A 17,556-nucleotide genomic window follows, 5' to 3' on the forward strand; every position below is an offset into this window, starting at 1 on the left:
ATCTAATTATTTTTTTAATCTTGCTACACATAACTCCTACCTTGCATGCAATATTTCACGATCCTTATTGTTTTTAATTTGTTACTGGATCACAACCTACTGAGGAGAGAAATATGAAACTTGTAAAAATAAACTAGAAGCACAATCCCAATAGTACAGTAAATCTCCTTGTCACATGACATTGTATTAACTTATTGAAGAATCAAGGTAATGGCTTATATTTAAAGTAACAACCAATCCTTCTAGCTATCTTTTTACATAAATGTTGCATATTTTAGTTTAGGGTTTACTTGTGTGACATCTCGTATAATGCACACATTTAAAGTATGTATGTATGAAATTTAATTTACATTGATTAGATACTTCATGTGATATTGTATTTGCTTTCTATATAGGTAAGCCTAGTAGGCCTCTTTGGTATATACTGTAGTAAGGAATGTTAGGGTGTTTATTGTTATATATTAGAATATAGCGAACAAAAAAAGAGAGAAAGAGCCCTTATGCGAGAGCACTCTAGGAAGTATGGATAGACTTATGAGACAACCTACAAGAATGGGTTAGGAGGTACGGTGATCTCTAGACACATGAGGTAGGTATGATGACTGAGATGATATGATTTGTAAGTTAAAATAGTGAAACATTAAAGTGAGTTGTGCTCAAAGTATAAAATAATTTTTATAGCTAAAAAAATATTGCTATTGGTCCTCACATAAAATATCAATAGCCTCGATGAATGGCGAATTAAAAAAAATTACCTCTGCAGATACAAAATCAGTGACACATAGTACTAAGTAATGCTTGGTACTGGCTGTAACCCAGACAAATAAACATGCGTTCTCAATCTATCAATACGAGTGTCAAGTTGACAACGTGCCGTGTTGAACGTGAGTCTTGGAGTAATATAGCAGACCATAAAAATTCTATGACGGTACTTAGTCGAGATCAAAAGCTCGGTAGAGTCTAGGTATATATCCCTGGTGTGACTAAACCACTGTCCTAGATAGGCCCGTACGTGGTCGACGAGTGAGTACTTTATTGGATGTACGTTAATTGAATGATTGCTATGTCTGAGTTCATGAGTAAATGACCGGACTTGTAGTTGATCAACTTAACGTACAAGGATAGCCTAGTATTGGCTTATATAGTGTCCTTTCAATCATGAGTCAGCTGGCACATACATAGGGCACATGTAGGCAAAGAAGACTGTTAATAGCTATGTTAGAAAAACAATCTGTGGTTACGATCGTGTCTGGACATTGGTAAACCCTGTACACGATAACCCCAGGGTCTCTATTATAACGTCTCCCTAAATGGCTTGACAAGCAACTGCATATATCATATAATCTGTATCCAGATGGTATAGCATGATCGCAGATGGATACAATGAAAATAGTGAATGTATAGCAAATGAATAAAGTCGTGTTTGGACCTTGGGAGAGCCTAGTTTTTTGTTCACCCAGGGTAACTGCTATAAACAACTTGTTGATACGAATTTGCCAAACTAGCCTCTAGTAAGGTAAGTGAATGCAGATTCACTGCATAAGGATAGTACATAGGTAATTAGGAGACAGTGTGAACGCCGTATCTTGTTCAGTGTTCAGTTTCAGCGTTCTGCATATATATACAGAAGCTTATTTCAATGCTGGCTGCCCAGTGCTTGATATTAAATAAACACACTTTGAGTGCGAACAAAGAATACCTATCAAGAGCATAGGTGTTGAAAGAGGTGGCCCCTATTATAGCACTCCCAATGGTTGTAATGATGATAATATTAAAAATAATGCCCTTATTAGTATAATATAGTAAAATAATAGTGGACTAAAAAACACAAAATGTATCACTTTGCCGTGTAGGGTCTCAGTACTATGCCATATTAGTATAACAGGCTATTGTATAGAGGTAGGACAGGAGTGCTAAACCTCCTGCCGCACAGTTGAACTGAATGGCTATAGCTCCGTATTTTTCTAAAAGCGAAGATCGCCACTAGATGGGAGTATATTATCGTTAGTATTCTCAGTTAATCTGAGTATGACTGCTCCCAATGGCATAAGGCGATAATCGCCACTGACTGAGTGTGTGATATCAATTATTTAAAATCCTTGTGTACCAAGTCTGACATAGTAAAATACAATGTCTAAGACTCCCATGTTAGTAACTCCGGTAGAGGAAATAATATTTGAAATGCTCAAGTGTAGACAGATATTTAAATAGGGTGACTCTGTTGGAGCTCACAATATTACTAAAGTGTAACTAGTAGCTTTATACTGCGTGGTCTTCAGACTGGTAAATTGTCTCTGCAGTTATATTACTTCGTTTCTCACATTTGTGAGCATCCAAAATAATAAATATTAGAGTAAACTACGCTTATATATTGCACCTCTTGTGACGAAATGTAAAAACAGCACCTACAGTATGTGGGTTTATATATTTTGTGCCGCTCTTTCGGGTTTACCCCAAGACTCAAGTTCAACACTCTTTACTTTTCTTAAAGTGGAACAAGTGTGAAGAGACACACCTATCATCTGGATCAAGTTAACCTGTGGATACTTTCTCCAAAGTGGACTTACTTTGCGAGACATTTTCACTTGGACATTTGTTTATGTAAGTGCACTTTTCACAGAGATTGGATATATTTTGCACTGTATATAGGATAGTTGTGTGTTTTATATTTTTAAACAAAGTTTTTTTTTTTGCACATTAGGGCACATATTTAGCCCACGTGCTGGTATTCCTTTTTCCTTTATAAATTAAATAACTTAACTGGATTGTTGCTGTTATAGTACTGAGCCTGGTGACATTTGTGTAGGTGTCTTCATTGCCACCACTACTACTACTATCACAACTGCTAGGATGTCAATATTGGGGTCTACCACTAATGCTACATTATAGCATCACCAAAATCAGAATCTGTAGAATACTGTAGTATACAGGGTTGGTTCCTTAGATCTTTGGGGACCTCTGCAAACCACCTGAGGATTCCCCGGACGCCCACGGGTACAAGGCTGTGGACCCATGGGGGACACCTGCGGGGAAGAACTAGGGGCCCCACAGCTGTGGGGGCCCTGCAGACCCATAGGGACCATCCGAGGGCCCCCAGATCCCCATGGGAACCACCCGAGAACCCTCAGACACCTGTGGGGCTGACCCAGGGCCCCCCAGACACCCACGGGCCCACCCATGGAGACCCCATTTGGGGCCCATGGTGACCCGCGGACACCACCTGGAGGACCACAGCGCCTGGCAGGGACCACCCGTAGGCCTCCAGACCCTGGAGTACTGGTAAACTGTGGGGCCTGCAGACACCCACCAGGACCACCGGGGACTCCCGTGGGCCTGGGGTATTAACCCTGTATGTAAAATAATATATCATGTATTAATGGGGGTACAGGGTTATGGTGGGTTATGTATAGTTTAATAAATATGATGATGTTTATTGTGGGTAGCGGGGGAGGGGGAAGGGGGTATTGTCCCCAAGCCAGGGTGAGTAGGCCTCCCAAGTGGGTAGTGGGGGAGGGTGTTTAGGCCTCCCGGTGAGTGGTGGGGTTGGGTGGTTTAACCCCTTAATAACTATAGCGGTTAATAACCACTAAGTTGATGAAGGGGTTAGGGGACATTACATAAACTCTTTTTATTCTTGTGTAAGTTATGCAGCATCGGATGGGTACATGGACGGTGATGAACATGAGGATGCCTTCATCGTGGCAGCCGGACAAGGGTGAGTGCAATATGTATTTATTTTATTTATTGTGATGAATGTATTTTAAATGGGCAAATGCACCATTATCCATTTGTGGATAATAGTAATTTTGCACATTACTATACTGAATGTGTTAAGGGGTGGGGTGTATTTATTTACAAGTATTTATGTGTTTTTTAATTATTTTTTGGGGGCACAAAATTGTACTGCAGGCAAGCGGGGACCCCCAGGCACCTGCGTGGAACACCCTAGGGTCACCACCGGCCTACAGTATCATTGCTGTGCTTTCCAAAATTACATATATGTACTATATGTTGGGGGCACAGGGGGTTGGTGGTGATAGATAGATAGATAGATAGATCATTATTTATTTCTTGTAGGGCTATAGTGGTGTCGTTTTTGTATTGTGGCTAGCATGGGTGGGTGAAGGGGGTATTAGCCCCAACGGTGGGTGTTTAGGCCTTGAGGGTGGGTAGCAGGAGGGGTTAACCCCTTCATTACCGTAGCGGTATTAACCGCTAAGGTAATAAAGGGGTTAAGTCCACCCGCAAAAACCCCCGCAAGCCCTAAACACCCACCAAAGGCCAAATGCCCCATTCACCCACCCCCGCTAGCCACAATAAACCTGGCACGGGAGGTTAACCCCTTCATTGCCTTCGGTTTGCCGCTAAAGTAATGAAGTGGGCTGTAAATACATTTTTCCTGCCTCGGATGCATGCCGGGGGTCTCCGGTGCTTGTATTAATGGGTATCAGCTCCAGAGACCCTCGGCATCAATCCGAGGCAGGAAAAAGGCCAAAATATTTTCTAAGTGCTGTCCTCCGCCCGTGCTGATACTTCTCCCCAGCAACTTGCCAATTTTTGTTGGCGTCACGGATTGGCTGGAAAATCTCAATTCTAGAGTGGCGATCAGTTGCGAAAAGCTGATCGGGGCTACTAGAATTGAGCCGGTTTCAAAAAGTGCCGATGAGTGCCGAAAAGTGGCCTATCGGGGCTTATCGCCACGCGGCTGCCGATAACTTTTTTTCGGCAAAATAAATGCTAATTTTTTGTTTTTTCGGAAGTTTATCGGCACTTATTGAATCGCAAAGGCATTTATGGGGAAAAACGGCTTTTCGGTGTTTACTGCATGAGGCCCAAAGTCTCTAGGCACAATTTCCCAGGAGCGGGTGTTGTGCGCAAGTCGAGCTGGAATGCAGTCCTTGGTCAGTGGCGCCGCTCGCAACATCTGTTACTCAGCTGGAGCTGCTTCCTTTGTTCTGCCGCTGTGGTATTGGATCTGAGAACCTTACCTCTTACGAACTACTGAAGCTTGTTACGAATCTTTGTTACAATGTTAATCTTGGATGAATCTTGTTACATAATGAATCTCGGTTCACGATGGGCTGCAGGGTTTCTTATACACTAAACAGTCCTATACTTAACCCATGCAGCTAATCTACTCGGTGGGAATAATATTCCCCTCCCCCTCCCCCCCACCTATCTCAATACTTTGCAAAACCTAGCAGAGGGCTTCTTAGTTTGTTAAGGGCAGGCGCGAACCTCGCACCTTTGCCGCTTAGCATACCAGACCCAGACCCCTTACCTGGCAACATTTTGTCTGAGCTGGTCGGACATCTGACCCATTTGCCCGGACATTTACTAAGATGGGGATACTTGTGTTACACCTCCCCACTTGACACCTTAGTACGTCAGCGCATTTCAACTCCGGACTTTTTCCAGACATCGTAGCAGCCAGCGGGATGCTTTAGAAGTCCAGGGCTGAATATGCGCCGTTGCCTTGCAGGAATTTCCTGCCATACATTTCTAACGACAGTGATTACGAATAAAGTGTTTCATGTGTTTCTGTCATGTTAGATAAAAAATCCCTATGTGCCTAACATATTGGTACAATTAAAATAGGTGGACATTAATTAATCAATTTTTATATAACTCTATAAAAATTACGTTAGATGGTTTTTCATGATTTACCCCAAATGGCACTCACAGCAAATCTCACAGCTCTAGGAGCTTCCTAGCGAAAGTTAGCTAAAAGCCGCTTGTTAATGCTGCCAAGTGCTGGGTTTTACAACCATTGTTTCCTTTATGCGGTTACAGGAAAACACTGCCACAGTTATACATTTCATTTAGAAATCACATTAGTCTCGTCACCTTATACATGGTGGGAGACACATACATTTTTATTGAAATCACAGTGTTGGTGTCATTACTGGGGTTGCAGATCTGACAATCTACAATTCCCCAATATGGATCAGGGGCACCCATCCGGGCCAAATACCTTTATTAATGACCTGGGTACCCCGTTACCGTCACAGTCACCCCTCCTGGGAGGCCTAACCATCCGGGGCACATACCTCCTTTCCCCAACCCCTCTACCTCCAACAAAACATATCCCTCCTTGTTCCACAAACAGTAATGAGCAATAGCCCTATTTGCCAAATCTGGCTAATAGTGCTTTTGCCCATTCCGAAGCATAAAATATAAATGTACTGTAACAAAATATACATTACAATAAAAACACAAATACGCTGGACTGTGTTTTCCTTTTTTTGTGTTTTTGCCTTCTGGCACTGTGTAACACCTTTTTTGCACTTTATTGGGATGTTCATGTTTGGTATGTAGCCTAGTGTGTTGTTTACCCCCCTTGTTCCCTTTCCCAGTCACCCCGGCTATACCCCTTTCTGAGGGAGTATTTGTCTTGTTACTTGCCCTCTGACAATACCCTGTTTAGGATGTTCTGTTTAATCAGACTTTTTTCTCTTTTTGCATAAACTGCTTTCTGTATGACCTTAATTGGTGTCAGCGGCTTAGCTGTGCTACGGGTACTCTTTTATGTTTATAACAAATAAATGTACTGTAACAAAATATAAATTACAATACAAACACAAACACTAGCCACTTAATCCATTTATTGTCACTGTGGCTACCAATGCCCTCAATGGGGGCAGAGATACCGCTGAATGGAAAATATGTCTGTGACCAAATCTCTGCCGCTGCTCTGCCACCATGCAAGTCACAGTTGGGACTACTCACTGCAGAGCAATCTCGTCATCACCATCCCACCGCTGGGACAACTCACTGGCAACGCCGCTCTCTTTAAATGTTCTAAGGTGCGTGTGCGCCCCTCTGTGCATGGGCCCACTGCTTTGATACTATTTTTTAAAAGTCAGGACATATTTTTACATTACTTGTGCGTTACCATTGTGAAATTACTCAGCACTTAAAAAATTATTAATACTTTTAATCATTTATTACGCGCTGGTGGCTGGTGCACATTTAGCAGGGGTAACTTCAATATGGCAGTGCAGCGGGCATGTATCAGAGCACTGGAACACAGACATTTAAAGATGATGGCGATTGAAGTGGTGGGGTGTCCCAGCATCAAGATGGCAATGGAGAGATTGCCCTAGGTTGAGTAGTCCAGTGGCAACTTGAGTGGAGGTGCAGCACCAGCAGCAAACATCCCAGACCACAGATAACCACATTGGCAATCAATAGACAACCTACAATAAATAAAAGTAGTACTTACCCATGCCTATATGAAGGCCATCCATCTCCTCCTCAGCGGCACCAATAATCAATAAAGTGCTGATGCCTAACCATTAAAATACCATCTTCCGTAAAGTAACGCCTTATTTACCTTAGCAGGAAATAATCTACTGTATGCAGTATGTATGAGCTGGGTGGGATGTCATCTGGCAACCTGTTTATAGTATAATAGCATAAAATAATAGAATGTTCTGGTACTATAATTATAAGATATTAGTAATATACTATATACATTAGAGTAATGTTTGCTTCTGTACTATTGCTCTCTTTTGTGCCTCTTGTTATGAAACTGGAAAGCATAGGTAAATTAAAAAATAAGGCTATTAGTATCTGGATGGATGCCTATGGTGTGTTTTTACTGAGTAGAAAACAGCCTATAAAACCGTCCAAGCTTTTTATGAATTGCCCCATTCCATTCACCCTTACTTTATATGGACAAGACAGGTGATGTATAGTCTGACAAAATTATTATAGTAAGTGATATTCTGTGTTTGTGTCTACACTGTTTACTTCTATATCTCTCTACTTTTCTCAATATTTGCCTTCTGCAGAAAAAAGAGTAACAAAACCATATTTTAGCTTGATGAAAATTAGGTGTTAATGTCTTTCAAACGCTATCACCTGCTCCATGGTTTTAAATTGGTCATAGTTAGTGGATTTTAGTGCTTGTTTTGAGTATTGTATTTTACTTTCCCCTCAGACTTCAGATGGATCCATTCAGGTTATATTGGTTGAATATAGACAAGATGGGATATTACAGAAGCCCTTCATGTCGTTTTCCTTACCCCAACTGATGGAAATCACATAATTATAGTTAACATATCTGATTATTTGACCTAAATTAATAGTACTGTAGCTGAGAATAGAGATGGGTAAATTTATCAGAATTCGAGATGCTAATTCTTTGCAGTGTTATGACCAAAATTCAATTCACAGACAGATATTGTAGGCAGCTTGGACAGTAAAATAATTGACCAAATGCTCATGAAACAGCAACATTTTTACCTGAACCATCCCTTTCTGCAAATGTCATAAAAACTGGCACAAATGTTTATACATTAAATACATTTTCAAATGTTTATTCATTAAATGTGTTTGTGAATATTAAACATTTTGATTTGAGTGCACATGCGGACTCAGCGTGGGTGTACTTTACCCAGATACAGGAGCGCACTACCACCCAGAACATAGCCATGATGTTTATTTGGAAAGCCCCTTCCAAAAACCTGCTTCTGGTCTTATAAAAATGCAGCTTGGCTAATTCAAAGAGCAGGTTGGAAAGGAGGCTGCTTGGATTATTGCCCCAGGACACTGGATGCTCAAAAAAAGTGGGGGGGAAATTGTATCCAGAACTGCAGGATAATGCCCCTCAAGGTGGATTAGAGGGACTGCAGTCTGACTTATGAGAAATAGATATGATATACAGACTCTGGCTTGTTACAAATGGAGAAATTTGTGGGGTAGTTCATGAAGTAAACTAAATAATTTCTCATATTCAGAGCACAGTGAAGGATTCTCCAACTCAGATCCCAAGTTAGGCAGGGAACCAACTCTAAATACAGGAATAAAAGGAGAGTTCCCAGCACTCAATCCAAATAAAATAAGAAAATGTTTGTGAAATGTAAAAAAAAAAAAATATTTGACTGAAATATACAAATATAAACAAAGGTGTGAAAAGACTGTACACGGAATATGGGGTTTAAATGGAACTGCGCAACAGTGTACTATATACAGTAAAGTAAAACATGTGGTAAGGGAGAACAATGGGGTAAGGGAGGGAGGAGGGGAAGACAAGGGAAAGAGGAGATAATAGGGGAGTTAGGGGGGAAATGTTTTGGGGTGGAAAGCCATTTTTCTGGCTTGTCCTACAAGATCTCTGCAATCCATGGTACTTCCCTTAAACCCTATAGGGGCAAATTCTCCCTGACAAAATGGACAAATGTATAGGATAGGACAAAGAACCTAAAATCGACCGCAATATAATAATTTGTCCAAAAGGGCCTAAAAATAAAAAGATGAGGGGAGAAATGCAGGCAGTACTGCAGGAGGAGCCCCCTCAGGAGTGACAAGAGGAGTTACAGTCTGGCGCATAAGAAATAAATGTGAAAAATTGACTCCCTTGAACAACAAAATAGGCATGTGGCAAAGGAGTCCATGGAATGAGTACTTCTACCTATATTTTGCTCTCATCAGGTGGAACTCACCCTCATCCAGATAGTATCAGGGTGGTTTGCGAGGGGAATGGTAGGACACTATATGGAGCAAGAGATAGTACAACCCATTTCCTTGGCATGCTGTAAAAGCATGCCGAGGGTTGGTCTGCCAGCCTACTTAGTCTGAGGACAGGAGGAGCCTGAAGAATATTAGCAGATTGTAGGGCCAACATATACAACCGGAAGCAGGAGGTTGTATGGAGAAAATACCAATCCCCCCTGGTCTTGACCCCCTGAAGAGTGGGACACAAGTTGAAGGTGGTGTTATCCTTGATTTTCTGAAGAAAATGAAGTACAAATCTGGGGGTAGTCAGGCCCATGCGATGTGCTTGCACCACTGACTCTACCCAGTTTTTTATACGGCTGATTACCCTTCTTGGGCAGCAAAGTTAGCACTACCGCCATGAAAGAAAGTGGTATCTCACAATCCTCTAGGTCATGTTGAAAATCAGGTTCCACGGTCTCTCAGAAGGTTCAGAAGAACTCTGCGGTCAGCTCATCCAGCCCCAGAAACTTACCATAGTGCATGTGATTGATAAGGTCAGAGTAACAGGCTTATGCAGTCACTCCTAATCCTACTTGCTGTCTACTGGAAGATAGAAACCTGCATGCATCTGGATCAATGGTATCCAGAGAGAATAAGCTGGAATGAAAGATCCGGACCCTGTCCCGGATTCTCTCTGGAATTTTCAGAGGGGTTCTGTCATCTGCCAGAAGGCAAGGTGATGTGTCTTCTGTTTTTCCACTTTCTCTAGAAAATAGAAAAGGTGTGACCTGTGATCACCCAAAGGAAGTTTAGACGAGTTTGCACATGTTCCCCCTGAGTATGGTGATTTTACAGCTCATGTAGGGACTCATTCTCTCTACTTATTTGCACTGCAGGGATTGGTCCCCTAATGCAGGCAACTGCTTCTCAAGATAGAGCACCTCTCCTGTGGTGCCTCAATCCAAGCATGATGCTGCCTGTGTACACCCTTGGCATACCCCTTACACAAAAGGCACAAGTGCACCTTGCGTATATCCCACCGCTGACTCAACATGGCAAATTCACTCTAGCAATCTCTTCAGGCCTTCCAGATCTCTGGGACCATTGTTGCTCAAGGTCCTCCAAAAAATAATTGTTAAAGTGCCAGTAGGTGGCCAAGGGCTCTGATGGCATAAGCACAACCATCACAAATGCACAGTTATAGTCTGTGAATGGCACCAACCTAATGGCACTGGACTGAGCTTGTTACATGAAGTGGCTCAATAGATAAAGCCGGTGGATGCAGGAGTGGGACACCAGAACATGCAGCAATCTAATGTAATGTACATGAAAGTATCTGATACTATGTATGGTGTTCCATCCATAAGTTTACTTAGGAGAAATGGTTGATGTGCTGCAAGACCGACACTACAATAAATAGTCAAATCCTCACTTAATATACGTAAATATACTGCACTGCATAATATGCTGGTAATTTACAGTTGATGTTAAAATTATAATTTGAAGACATTATTGCATCTTTTCCAGAATAGTCTATCTTATTTACATCAAAGTACATTTGTTTTTACTGGTTTCTTTAGGTTTTTTTTCTGAATTAAAGTCTACAGTTGAACTTAATTTTTAAATGCAATCAGTTTAAACAATGATAGTAAAAAAAGATTATTGTACCCTAAAATTTCCAATATCTATAATGATGGACACTAAAACAGCAATTATGAGATTTCAAGAAGCAAACAAATAAAAAGCTAGTTCGTTGATATGAATTACTGCACTATGAAATGTGAGTGTTTGCATAATTTTGCATTATTAGATTCAGATACAGTAAATGATTTACTGTTTTTGCTTTGAGTCATTAAATAAGTAAAAATACTCTATGCTATTCAGTTTAAAAAGTAATTGGCTGTGAGGATTGCTGCTAAGCCCCGCACCTCGGACGCATCATATGACAACGTCAGCAGTGCACTCGCAACGCAACCTCCATGCGCGCAGAGGAGTGCATCTGCGGAGCCATGCCCCCGGCGTGGTCGTGCTGCGTCCACGTCCATCAATGACATGCCTGCTTCACGCTGAGCACAAACTACGCACGCGTGCCTTGCAACAGAAACAACCAAAAAGAGGAGAATCATCGTCTGCTTCTCACCTGAGTCCAATCCGGGCTCCTCCTATCAGTCTCCTGCTGTCCGGTGTCATTCTGCCTACCCCTCCTGATTTGTGCTCCCCCCTCTAAATGCCTTCCTGTTTCCCTTGCACATTTCTGAGCATAAACTAAGGTTTATGTGCAGTGCTCGCTGCTTGAAGTCTGTCTGTTTCAGTGCCTTGTCTGAACCTGCGCCTTGACCCTTGTTTGTACCCAGACCCATCTCTTCTCTAATCCTGAACTTTGGCTTGTCTTTGGATTCCTGCTCTCTCCTCTCCCTGACCACGGCTTACAGATGTTGACCATTCATATCTCTCCAACCCCGGACCACGGCAAGTACTACGACATAATCGAACTGTCCTACCCTGACCCGGCTTTACGACTCTGACTACGCACTCCGGACCCGGCTCCGTGGTTGTAGGGCGGTATTTATACACATCCCCACCTCAGCCCTGCAGTCTAGTCCTGTTTGTTGTGAGAGAAGCGTGACATTGGCTAATTATAGTAAGAATTAAATCAATTTTAATATTTGCTTACTTTCAGTCATATACTATATTGAAAGTCATCAGAAGATTCTTTGTAAAAAGGTCACTGTTTTTTTCTATTTGTGATTACTATTAAATGGAGATTTTGTGTTTTAACAGATTAGATTGTGCCTTCTGTTTGGCACTGCAAGTAACAATGTAACATTGTTCTATCATCTCAGGGTCGCCAACAGGCAACGACAGGATCTGGCTGTCCAACCCTGAAAGTTAGGGCTTAGACCATGTGAGGATTGTCCGTTGCCCCCCCCCCCGTGACGCGCGCCATGTTACCAGGTTGGGGGACAACGCACGTCCCGCTCTTAGGCCCCGTCCCAGTGACGCATCCCATGACAAAGTGGCTGACGCATGCCGCTCTGCTAGGCAGGGGGAAAACTGCACAGATCTCACTCAGGCTCCACCCCTGTGACATCACAGGTAAGGCGCACCACGCACAAGCGCCACACTACCAAGGGCACACGAGGGGTTAACTCTATAACCAATTAGAGAAAACAAGGTAACTGTGGTGCTCAGTAATTGTAACCAGTTCCATATAAAAGGAATAAGAACATTAAAGTTCAATAATGATGGTCCAGATAGATGATGGAGTGCCCCCAATGAATATAAATGAAGCTTGAAGGGAATAGTGACTAGTGGAGTCTGCTTGACATCCACAGCAATGAACACTATAATGAATACCCAATCAGCTATATTAAATATAAAGGACAATGTCCGTGGCATACAGGAAATGATGAAGCACTGCAGCTATTTACCTGTGTAACCCCAGGGGCACTCTGAACATCATGTTCATCTAGTCCCACTTTATCCTCTGTATGTAAACTTGCAATAAATTATCCCCTTTTTTGTCAATTTTGGAGTGGCCTGGCCCTTTTTTCTTCTCTGGATACCAGAAGAAGGATTTCCTCTTGCTGTGCTTCATCTTCATCTTGCTCTATCTCCAATTACTCTTCACCTGCGCTTCTCCCCGCCCCTGCCTATCAGTGGACTGAATATGTCTAGGAGGCGGGTTTCATTCATTACTCTGCAGCTGTGTGCTGCTCCACCATTGGCTGCCTCTTCCTTTAATACTCAGCCAGCCCTACTGCAAACTGGCTGAGCATAAACCTGTTTATGTACTTGTGTTTGCCTCAACACTCTGCTGCCTTTTTGCTGTCTTGTCTTGCATATCCTGTTCCTGTTTTGACCTCGGCTTGTATCTGGACCTCCACCTCGGCTTGTTATTGGACTTCTACCTTCTCTACTCCTGGACCATGGCACAGCACAATGACTATCTGACTTCTCCAATCCCTGACCATGGCAAGTATATACGACCATTCTGATCTCTCCTATACTGACCAAGCTACACAACTTTACTCTGCACTCTGGGGGCGGTCTCGCGGTTGGAGATCAGTGTAATCCAACATCCCAACCTCAGCCTTGTGGTCCTGTCCTGTTTGTGGTGAGCACTCGGTACAGACCAACACCCACTCAATACCCACTCAACACCTAGACCCCCCTTCTTATCCTTTTTTCCACAACTCAGCCTGAGGCCTTAAAATCATTCCTGGGCTGCCGCAAACCCTTTGCTTGGTCTGTATGGTCTAGTTAATATTAAGGCTCTATTCACCTCTATTAACCTTTATTAAAGAAACACCAAAGATACATAATGGAGGTGACGTCATATACAGAGATAAAACATTAGTGACAACACCCAATATCAAGGAATGTCTGGAATGTCAAAAAATGTCTGCACAAGGGTGGCCACTAGGTGAAGTCAAGCGATGCATGTAAATGTATAAATCAGATGAAATAGCATGCATATGATACTGACAATAAACAAAATGTTATAGCACATAGAACAAATTAGAATTAAGATGACAAATAAGCATGTGGGGTCAAGGTATCAAGTCTCCTAATCCATGTTGCCTCATTCTGTAGTAACACTTTCAACAGATTACCTACTCTCCTAGATATACTAAACCATGCTGTAAATGACTTGATAGCATAACTGACAGGCATTTTTCCCAGCTTAAAATGACAAAATAGGGAAGTGCAAGATTAAAAAATGAATATAATAGGTGCAAATAATGAAACACAATGGTGGGGTGGCTGCTGCTTTGTAACCAGCCCACCTCATATAAACAGAAGTGCACAAGGGTTATGCACCACAGTCAATGCACTTACTGTATGTTCCAATGGGAGGAGGGTGGTGTGGAGTAGTCATATGAATATTTATAACAACTTATATGGCCCTGTGTAAGTGATACACATATCAGAAGTTTATTTTCTCCTTTACCTCTTGTTCAGTCTGGGCCTGAATGCAATCTTGACGGACTGCTACGGTGGCCTCCTTGGGACAAGAATTAGAGCAACACGTGTTGCCGATGTACGGCTTCATCAGGCTCAATGATATTGCTGGGGAGTTGCTCCAAAGTTTATATAGGCACTACTTGATTAGTGGGGAGGTAATCTATTGAAACAGATCAGTAGGCGTGAAGCCTACTGGATCTACGAATTAAAGACACTCTCACCTAACGGTCTCAACATTGATTTCGATCTTGGCGTTTTTTTAAAATGATTTTTAAAATTATTTTTATATATCAATTTTTTAATTGATTTTTTAATGAATTTTAAGATATATTTAATAAAATTTTAATAAATATAGATATTCTAAAATATATAATATATTTTTAATAATTTCTATTTTTAATTCAAAATTAGATCTTGTATTGAATGGGTTTTTTAGTAATTGAGAGAAGCTGCAATCATAAGAAGCCACTAGCGTGCAAATGATGTACCATCAATTTGGAACAAATTATAATTATTAACTCTATTAAGTGTATATAATACATTAGCTGTTACACTCTGATTAATAAGTTGTAGTAGGCATGATCAGTAACAATTGTTTTATTTTTATATATATTTTTATGTCTGTCATATTTGTATATATGTTGTCTTTTTGTATGTTTAAGCTGACTTGTACACAGTACATGATTGACAGGCAGCACATCCAATCATCAGTTGCACATATGAACTATGAGTGACATTTTATTGAACCAATGAAATGTGCCCTGTCTGTATTTAAATCCACCATGTACTGAGCTCATCTTCCCCTGAAGAAGTGCGCATGCGCACGAAACGCGTTGGGCTATTGAGAATCATTGCACAGCTGTACTGTGAGAGGAGCAGACCTTCCAAGCAGTTTCTGGAGTCGCAGGCTGAAGGATTTGGTATCGGCAGTGATACCTGGTGAATCGTCCCACCCGTTGTGACGCACTTCCGGGCGCCGTCGGAGGACACCATGTGAGGCAGAAGGAAGCGTCGCCATTATCGGCCGAGATCATAGGAAGCTCCTGAAGGCATCTACATGTGGCACGCGTCCACCAACATCATCTGTCGGATGCACACACTACCCTCACCTGCGCCTATCCTAGAGACTTGCTGTAAGTAGGATTCCGGCAGGTTTTCCAGAAGTCATCATGGAGGTTTGCCCTCAACCCCTGTGATGTATAGTGTGAAGCAAAGGAAGTGACCCCAGCATGCTCTGTGTCCACTGATAGTGACACAGGGTTGGGTCTTTCTGGAACTATATAATATGCATCACTTCCTAAAGTTAGTGTGTTAAGTCTGAGGCAAGTGCCTGGTGCAAGAGCTGTGAGTCTGTGCAGCTCAAGTGTCAGTAGTTGCAGAGTGACAAGCTGACCCCACACTGTGTCAGGGCTCTGGCACAGTTGGTGGCCCTCCACTAAAAAACCACGAGAACACCTGCTACAATACAGACAGAAAGAACCTACCACACACATACCACTAGTGGCCACATACAACCCCAACCTAGAAGGTATATGAAAAATAATCATAGATCTGCAACCAATGCTGGCAGAGGATGTGACATTAAAAGAAATCTCCCATTTTTGCATTCCAGCAAACACCAAACCTCAAACAGAAATTAGTCAATAGAAAACTTCACAGCAAACTTAAAGACACTGATAATGGCACAAAGCCATGCAACAACACACGTTGCAAACTCTGCAAACATATATGCCAAGATCCCACAGCCAGGCACAACCATGGAACACTCAATGTTAAAGGATCATACAGCTGCACATCCAGAAACGTGGTGTATATGATTCAGTGCAACAAATGTTACCAAGGTTTCTACATTGGGGAAACCAGCCAAAAACTACAAGGCAGAATGGAAATGCACAGACACTCCATACTCCATCACGAAGAAGGAAGATACTGCTCACCAGTGGGAAATCATTTCTCACAACAAGATCATTCCATAAATGATTTAAAAATCAAAATCCTCAATGGAATGTTTAAACGCACCCAAGAAGGGAAAACATTTGAACTCGGAATGATAAGACTCTTTGACACCAAAACAAAAAGGACCTAATGTGGATATGGGGTTTCTCACACCCTATCAAAAATGTTTGTAATTATCCTGCTTGCCTCTATTCTCATCCACACTTTCTCCCCCCCCCCCACGCAGCATCCCCTTCCCTCCATACCATTCCTTGTCACCCTCCAGTGGCTTCTAACACTTTTAACAGCCCACCTTATCTACAGTACATATCTGTTTTTTTCTCTGCACTCTTTTAGCCATAGATTCCTTTGTTAATCACTATTGCTGACCCGAGGAAGAGAGGAGAACTCTCAAAAGCTTGTCTTATGACATAAATTGTTAGTCCAAATAAAAAAGGTATCACCTAATACTGAAGAACTCATTAATTCTGCAATATATATATATATATATATATATATATATATATATATATATATATATATATATATATGATACGAACCAATCCAAAGACCAGTAAAGAGACAGCAGACCGCTCGGGGTTAATCCAAAAGTCTATATTCACAACATGAAATACACGTAAGCCAACGTTTCGGTCCCACAGAGAGACCTTCCTCAGGGCCGTGCAACCCACAAGTGTAAGTGACCAAACATATATACCCTCACCCATAGTGCAATGCAAACAAAGGGAACCAATCACCAACAAGCAATCAGACATAATATGCAACATAGCTGTGCTCCATGCCCCCTCCCCTATTACCTGAATAACTAATTGATTCATCATGACATCAGAGTAAACACTTAAACTATTAGGAGAGAGACACCCTGAGACACTGGTCCCAGAGTCTACTGCCCGTGCGGGGGAACGTCGCGCGCCGCGCATGCGCAGTGGGCCAAAACACATTGTCTGCCAGGACGCCAGCAAGGAGAGTGCGCCGCGCATCACAGCTGTGCGCAGATGCCTCATTAACTCTCCCAGGCAACCAGAGATACCGGCAGCGCAAATCGCGCATGCGCAGTCTGTAAAACCGCCTCGGTGCACAGTAACCCACACACTGACAGCAAAAAAAAAGGGGCTAAGCAGAGTAGTAAAACACAGAGCGTTGAGGTAAACCACAGGGGGACAGATAGAGGTATAGATCACAGGAGCG

This window comes from Ascaphus truei, chromosome 3, assembly GCF_040206685.1.
Source record: "Ascaphus truei isolate aAscTru1 chromosome 3, aAscTru1.hap1, whole genome shotgun sequence".
In the NCBI taxonomy this organism is placed as follows: Eukaryota; Metazoa; Chordata; class Amphibia; order Anura; family Ascaphidae; genus Ascaphus; species Ascaphus truei.